This window comes from Lupinus angustifolius, chromosome LG09 (assembly GCF_001865875.1).
Source record: "Lupinus angustifolius cultivar Tanjil chromosome LG09, LupAngTanjil_v1.0, whole genome shotgun sequence".
Classification (NCBI taxonomy): domain Eukaryota; kingdom Viridiplantae; phylum Streptophyta; class Magnoliopsida; order Fabales; family Fabaceae; genus Lupinus; species Lupinus angustifolius.
Window position 1 is genome coordinate 10,750,249 of NC_032017.1, and position 8,856 is coordinate 10,759,104.

At 35.0% G+C, this 8,856-nt stretch overlaps 1 pseudogene; it reads right to left on the bottom strand.

Annotated features, from left to right (window-relative positions):
* Positions 1 to 8,263, bottom strand: part of LOC109356246 — an 11,018-nt pseudogene extending 2,755 nt beyond the window's left edge.

Below are 8,856 nucleotides of genomic sequence, written 5' to 3' on the forward strand. Positions count from 1 at the left end.
GTCAGATCCATAACATGATACATCACCTCATCTAATAGACAGAGCTGTATAGTTCCCGCAGCCTTCTCCTTCAACTCTTCCCAATCCAGTTGATCCATACTCTCTGGTTTATTCTCACGCAGCGCCTTTGATAGACCTTGTTGATCCAACACGTCCTTAACCCTCCTTTGCCACAATCCAAAATTACCAGTTCCATCGAACTTCCCCACCTCAAATTTGGCACCTGGGTTAAGAGCCATCTAATACCAATTGTTGGGAACAAGCGAACAATCAAAGAGTAAAGAGTATAGAGACAAGAAAATAACACAAGAGATTTGGTAACGAGGTTCGGCCAATTCCCGGGAGCGTTGAGCGGCTACCACTATATATTATTAGAGAATAAGGATTAGTGTTTTATTATTCTTCTCCTTGTTACATTAGGTTTACATAATATCAATATATATAGCCCTCTACCCCAACCCCTTTACACCAGCTCAAGCTCATAACTTGTATTGTTGTTATCTAGATATATGAGTCATTGCACAACAAGTAGTGTTCATAAATATTAACTCCATAGAGATAAAAGGGGTGATGCCACTTCCTCCACTTATCAACACAAGAGTGTCATACCTAGTTAAAAAATATAATTAGTTACTATGTGGACATCAAAGTACTTATTTAAGCAAAAGTTAATGACTCCTATTATCTTCTAATATTTTTACCTTAGATAATTGGTTGATGCATGTCTATAAGGGCCTTCAACAAATACACCATGGCAATCTATTGAAGAGGGGGTGAAAGGAGTTTGTAAAGCTTTTGAGACCAATTTCCTTCAGTTTTGATGACAACACTTAACTTTTCTGGTTCCATGGTATTGTTAGAAGTAATGGTAAATGGATGCAATTGTAGTTTGGCTATGCTAGGAATATTTGTGAATATAATACTTGTTGGATTATAAGTTAATTTTGCTAAAAATATATAATATTAGCTCTAAAATATATTTCCAAATAAAAAAAGTAAGGAATTTCTTAGGTTACTAAGTAAAGATTACATTAATATACATAGGATAATTACCATGGTCCTTAAGGAAATTGAGTTCAACAACTTGACATGGCAAAACACGAGCAGGAGGAAGACGAACTTGGTGTCTTGACTATAGAAATCTTAGGTAACAATCAACCAAGAAGAGGTAGAAACCATGGAGCATAATGCAAGCATAGGAAATGCCAACATGAAATATGAAGAAAAAATGAAGAGAATGTAGAAATATTGAATATAGAAGAAGAGCTCAAAGAATTTTTGCCTAATGCTTAGGATGGTTGCAACCCACAGAATCAATCCAACAATCAAAGAAAACACTCCTGCCACATTTGATATCCAAACTTTGTACCATTTCAGCATCTACGATAAATCAAAATCAATAGCCCCAACAAATAAATACAATACTATCAACAAATTATAAGAAGCTCATATTACTTGTTCAATAAGTATACATATACTATATAGTTGTAGTTTTATGACTGAAGTTTCTGCAAATGTTTGGATAAGTCTTTCACTTTTTTATCATAAGTTTTTCCTTTATAAAATGCTTATTTCATGAGTGCTTATAGAAAAAAATATTGGAGTAGTTGAGCTTAGTAATAACTAATAACTAGTCGAAATTATATAAGATGTTTCAATCTGATTTCATGAAGTCAAATTAGGTGTTTAAGAAAATAAGCTATAGTTAACTTCTACTCTAAAAAATAAAGGATTAAATATTGTCATATAATTGTGTACCTTTATATGATCAATTAAAAAAAATTGTTTTAGAAAATAATCTCATCAGACCCCATTACTCATACCATTTTCCTCACCTATTCTAGAAACAATACTCACTACTCTATTGTTGTTTCGAAAGCCAAATATAATTTCATCACTGATTATTAAATATAATTATCATGGGCACTGATTATAAAATATAATCCAAGAATCACACTAAAGCAAAAGAGGCATTTTAAAATATATGGATTGTAAATTTGGTGTATTATCACCAATTTAAATAATGAGATAGTGATATTTTTGTAAATATTTTAGAATAAATGAAATCGGGTGGCTTCCAATCTGTACGAAATATATTTTCAAAATCAATTATTTTGTCTAATCGATATGGAAAGTTTCGACATCGGACGCTTAGTCACCCAATTTGAAAAATATTTTTTTATAAATTCTTTAAATTGGACCACTCCCCACCCATGTAGAAAATCTTATTTCACACTAAGATAAAGAATAAAACTATCTTTCCCTAAACATCGAACATAATGAAGCTCTCTCACTTCATACTCTGTAACCCTTTCCATCAGTATCACTCTTCATTCTTTGAGCTTTTGTGCACTGTCATCGCTAATGCCATCACTACCATCGTTGATGTATCCCTCTATCACAATTAATGTTCACTCAAAGTTCTATGTTCACTCAAAGTTCTCTATATAATCATATTTATATTCACTCTCTATACCACTCATTTGCCACTATAACTTTTATTTCCTATCGATTGGGTCAATCACCACCATCGCTTGTTAGACTTTGTTAAAAAAATGGCGAGTCTACGCAAACAATACCGCTGCTTGTATTTCACTTGTATGTGAACTCACATAATTGGCATATAAAGATTACAAAGAAATTGAGAATATTTTGTTCAATTTATTTATAATATTTAGATGCAAATTATTTAAGTACATGACCTTCTTTGCTCAACGAAAATTCTAGGAATTGCTCCATTCTAATTGAAGAATATACAAAATGGAAAAACAAATATAAGATTTAAATCCGATACTAAATGGTTTGATCAGAAATTATAATTTCAAGGTCAGTTATTTAGAATAATGTTAGGTGTGAAAATTATCATAATTCATAAAGTTAATTTAACATATTTCGAATTTAAAAGCTAATGTGGTGTTTTTCATATTTGACATTTTGATGATTTATTGCTCTAATTCTATTATTTGAATTTTCATGTCAATTTATGACTTAAAGAATATAACTGAGCAAGGATTGATGCCAAGCGATCAAAAGTCAACTTTATCCGATATCAGCTGACCTACGCCCTACGTAGGAGTCACGCTACGCACATATACACTTACTTTATACGCTGCGCCAAGCACAACTTGGCTAGGTGAAAGATCATGTCAAATGTAGAGGTATACTTAGCACAATTCCCCTAAGCCTAATGAAACATTAAAATAATCAATTTGATAAAAAGGGATCGAAAGTCAATTTGTAAGGATACAAAGTTGTTCTCATGTACTATTTCAGTGATATTTATAATATTTTTTATTTCCCTAAATTAGCTTCTAGACTAGTATAGGCTGGAAACCATATGTAAACACAAGGGAGAAAGATTAGAGGAGTTATATGCTTATGGAGGAGCTATCCCTTCTCTTTTGGGTTGTATTTTCTTTTTTATTTTTGCTATAGTCTTTCATAAAAACATTAGCTATGTTTTCCCTTGCTGTGATTGGATGTAATACTCACTTAGTGTATAATACATGAATTCAATTTTATGCTCAATTGTTATGCATTGATTTTTATGAGTTGCTTGTCTTTTGCTTAATGTATCTTCGGAGATTGACAACCTCCTTTATATGATTTTTTGGATTTATGAACTCATGAAGGAATTCTAGTTCTAAGAGCCTAAATTAGGAGTTCATCTTATTAATATAATTCTATATGCAGATTTATGCTAATATGTCACATGTGTGTCTATGTTAATATGATTGTTAGACTTAAATTCATATGAGCATCGAATAACTCTCAAATTTGTTAACATAGACTACTAGACATAGATGTATGATTAATAAATCATATATCTTCATCTTGTTATTTTAGTTGCTAGATATAGAACAATTTTAATAAGCTACTAATATGACCAATACATTGGTGATTAGTACATTTGACTTAACTAAATTTCATGAGCATAGACTATTAAGCATAGAGGTATGTTTTGTGGGTCGTAAACTTTTATATTGTGTGTAAAGTTTTTAGACATAAAGCTTTATTTTATGAGTTACTAAACTGACTAAAACATTAGTTTTTAGTACTTCTGAGGTCCCTTGGTGTGTAAGAATCATTACTAAATGAATTTGTGATACTTTTTTTATATTTCTAATTGCTTATTTGTTGTATTTTATAGTTTGTTTTATTATTTTTTTTTATTGTTTGTGGAAATGTTTTAATTTAGAAATATCTCAATTGCAATCCTTTTGTTGTTGACTATTGTGTTGGTGTGGAAAGTACATAGATTTGGAATTAGGGTTTGAGTGGAAATGTAGACAAGAAGAACTTAACTCTTATATAGTTAAGTATATTATCTATATTGGGATTTTGGTTAGCAATTTAACATTGCAAAGATAAGGGGTTTGAATATGGCAGCTTTGCTAGGGTTTGAATATCTCCAACTTTCTTGGAACATCTCCTATCTTCTTGGAACGAAATCTCCAAATTTCTTGGGCATAGATCTTCATCATCAACATCATGCCAACTGAGCCTTTCATATCTTGGTCTTTTCTAGGTGGAACTTCTGAAACTTCCACAAAAGTTCCTACTCATCAAACAAGAAAATCCTTTGCACAAGCAATGAAGACACTTGTGACATTGTTGTCTCCCAACTTCCATAACCCTACATCAAAGGAGATGCAATAGCCACAAAAATTCTAGAGGATGACTACCTATCAGGTCTTCAAAGATGTAAGAATCATCTCCATGGTAGGCTTATTCTCGAGATATTCCCATTAAATATGCAGAGTTAAAATCTAAATTAACTACATTATGGGCATGATTGGGAAGTGGAATATGATATCCTTGGGGAAGGGATTCTATGAATTTTCTTTCTCAACTATGGAAGACATGAGATCTATGTGTGCCACAGGTTCCTGGAACCTCAAACCAGGATTCCTTCGCCTATTCTTATGGAAACCAGACTTCAACCCAAGCTTGTAGAGGTTGTCACATTGCTAATGTTAGGTTAAAAATGTGGGACTCCCTCAAGAATACTGGAGCCCAAGGATTATATTCTCAATAGCATGGGTATATGTATCCCAATATCAGTAGATGAGGCAAAGAATAACCGAACTTTTGGTCATTTTTCCAAAGTTCTTGTGGATATCAATCTTAAATCATCTATACCAAATCAAATATTGGTGGAAAATGAAGGTTTTGCATTCTTTGTGTCCATACTCTTTACACATGTGTTACCTTTATATATAAGCTACCAAACATAATGTTTGAATCACTACTAATGTCATTCTTATTTATAAAAAGTTTATCCATTTTATTCAGATACAGAAATATTGTCATTCTTATTTACAAGTTCCTTATTTGTAATCATATGTGTATTTAAAATATCATGATTGTCTTTTATTAGTGATAGAATAAGAATAAAAATGAAAGATATATCAATCACCTCAATACCTTCAGACATGTTTTGCCTTTATATATACTAGTATGCGACAGACACTTCGTGTCTGTCAAGTGTTTGTTGGTTCACGTTCTTATTTTAAAGTACTAAGTAGTTATTTTTTATACACTTTTTTTTAAGGCTAGGTGCAAAGCACCAGGAAATATATTAAAAAGGAAACCAGGAGTACAAAAAGAGCAAAGAGCAGAGAATTAATACAAATTTTTGCATCTAAAACTTGGAAGACCAAGTTTCTCCCTATGAATGTCCTACCTAATTAAGGTTGGAGCATGATCCCGCCAACTATCAACCTTAGAATAAATTCCAAAAGAAGCAAGCTTGTCGGCACACGTGTTTTCTTCCCTATATATGTGTGAGACTTTGAATGTCATGGAGGACAGGATTGCCTTACATCGATACCATCTATTGAGCAGCTTTCAAGGCACATGAAACTTGCCATTAAAGATGTCAACCACCATAGCCGAGTCACATTCCAACCAAAGAGCAATGCAACCTTTCCTGTGAGCCATCCCTATTGCAGAAATTGCAGCCAGAAGCTCAGCATACAAACAATCCTGACTGCTGTAGTAGGAAGAAAAATCCCCTAAGAAGGATCCATCATTATCACGGAAAATGCCACCCCCCTGAAGGACCAGGAGCACCATGAGAAGCCCCATCAGTATTAACCTTTGTCCATCCAAGAAGAGGAGAAACCCACAAGACCTCTATAATTTTAGGATCCAAATTGTAATTGATGGGAACATTTAAAGATCTAAGCAAATAGAAATCCTGCAGGGAGTGATTAGCACAAAGCTTGGAGGAGTTTCCTGACATAGAGATAGCAAACTTGATCTTAATCTTAGCCTAGTCTATTGTAGTCCATTTATCATCAAATCTAGCATGGTTTTTGCAAAACCAAATTAAGTTAATATTGTGAATAATGGAAGCCACCACCACCCCTTTTAAAAGAGGACTTCTCTGCTGATTACAGTTGGAGAAGATAGTTTCCATAGAGGAAATATCAAGTTGAGTATGAAAGATTGAGCTTAGCTATTGTCAAAGAAGAATAGCAAAATAACATTCCAGGAATAAGTGATTAGAGGTCTCTGAATTATTTTTGTAGAGGCTACACATAGAAGCCAAATTGCAGCCCCTTGTTTGAAGTTGATCATCAGTTGGCATTTTTCTATGCAACAACCTCCAAGTAGTGAATGATGTAGAGGGAGGGATAGAGTCAGACCATATCATCCTGCACCAGTTCCTTGGGTTAGTAGGAAAAGCTAAGAAAGAGAAAGCATCTTTGAGGGATAATTTCCCATCATTAGAGCTCTCTCAGGCTAGAACATCAGGCTTAAGAGAAATACCAATGCAAGTTATTTCTCTAGCAACGCTAGGAAATTTCTCAACAATAGGCTTAGGAATAATCTACTTCGAATGGAAAGTGAAATCAGCCACAGAGGCCATGAGATAATTGTGCAAGGTAGAGGGGATGCTTAGGGATTCAATTAAGGGAATAGAAAGCCATTTGTCACACCAGTAGTTTACATTCATGCCATTCCCAACTATCCAAACAGAGTTGTTCAAAACAGTAGACCAATTTTTTCTGATCCCAGGCCAAATTGAAGATTTAACATATAAAGGATTAGCTTTGTGCCTAGCTTTAAATTTTTGCCTATAGAATAAAGCCCATTCCTGATCAGAAGAAGCCATTTCCCAAGCCAACTTAAAAAGAGCTGCCTGATTTAAGGTCTTTAGAGATTTCAAACCCAAGCCACCAGACTTATAAGAAGAGCAAACTACCTGCCAAGAAACTGTTACCACTTTCCTAACTGAAGTGTCACCTGACCAAACAAAGTTTCTGATGCACTTGTCAAGTAAAGAGAGTAGAGAGGCAGGCCAAGAGTAGACATGAAAGCTATATGTTAACATGCTTTGGATGATTGATCTAACTAACTCCACTATGCCCATCAAGGATAGAAGGGAACTTTTCCAAGAGGCCAGCTTAATGATGATTCTATCAGCAATTGCTTGGAGGTGGATTTTTTTAGGCTTTCCTTTGAATATAGGAACACCCAGGTAGTTGAATGCTAGGCTACCAGTAGAGAAGCCAAGAATAGCAACTAAATTAGCAATCTTCCTGGGTGAGACATGCCCAGTGTAGAATTTACACTTGTTCAAGTTAACCACCTAACCTGAGGCTTGGGCATAAACCTGAATCAAGTTGGTTAAGGCCAACAGACTTCCTTTTAACCCTCTGCAAAAAATTAGAATAACATCAGCATAAAGGACATGGCTTGGGATGACCAAGTTAGAGGGCCTAGTGAAAGGGGAGATAAGGCCCTGATGCACCATCCTTGAGATTCCCCTACTAAAAACCTCCTCAGCAAGGCAGAAGAGCAGGGGGAAAGAGGGTCACCCTGCCTAACCCCTTTTTACACTTGAAGAACCCCACAGAGTGACCCTTCACATTGATGGAGAGCCTAGCAGACTGAAGAATGATCTTAACCCAATGGACAAACTTGTCATCGAAACAAAAACTTCTGAGTGTGTCCAACAAAAAGCACCAATCAAGTGTGTCAAAAGCCTTCCTAATATCAAGCTTAATTGCCATGTTCCCTCCAAACGACTTGTAATCTAAAAGATTTATGGCTTCTGAGGCAATACAGATGCAGTCATGTATATGCCTATCCCGATAAAACCTCTCTGCTGAATAGAGATAACTTTTGGAGCAATCAAGGCTAATCTATTAGCCATGACCTTGGTGATTATTTCTAGTTGGAAATTGGCCAGAGCTATGGGTCTGAAATCTTCAATTCTTAAAGCTCCAGGGAATTTAGGAATTAGCACCATCGAATTAGAGTTAAGATTAGGCAAAATCCAACCCTTGCTGAAGAACTAAAGGACAGCCTCACAAACCTGAGGGCCAACTATATCCCAAAAAGCCTGGTAGAAGCAACCACCAAACCCATAGGGCCCAGGAGCCCCCTCCCCTTTCATATCAAACACCACACCTTTAATCTCATCAAAAGAAGGCAAGCTAGAGAACATGATATTGTCCTCCTCACTAACTAGAACAGGAATGACAGAGGCAATTAAAGAATTAGAGGAAGAGCCATTTTCAAAAGCATATAAATCAGAGAAATAAAGCAAAGCATGATTAGCTATTTCATCCTGAGAAGATAGAATTTTGTCTCCATCTTTTAGAATAGTTAGAGCTTTGGACTTTTGTCTAATCTGAGCCACCTTATGAAAGAATTTGGTGTTTCTATCACCCCTGGTATGCCACGAGAGCTTAGCTTTTTCTCTCCAGAAATCCTCCTCCACCACTAAGGCTTGTAAAAGAATCTTTTGAGCTCGAAACTCCTCCTCAAGAAGATGAGGATTGGGACCTAAGTGTTAGGTATCAGTGGTTAAAATACACCTAGAAGGGCGGGTTGAATATG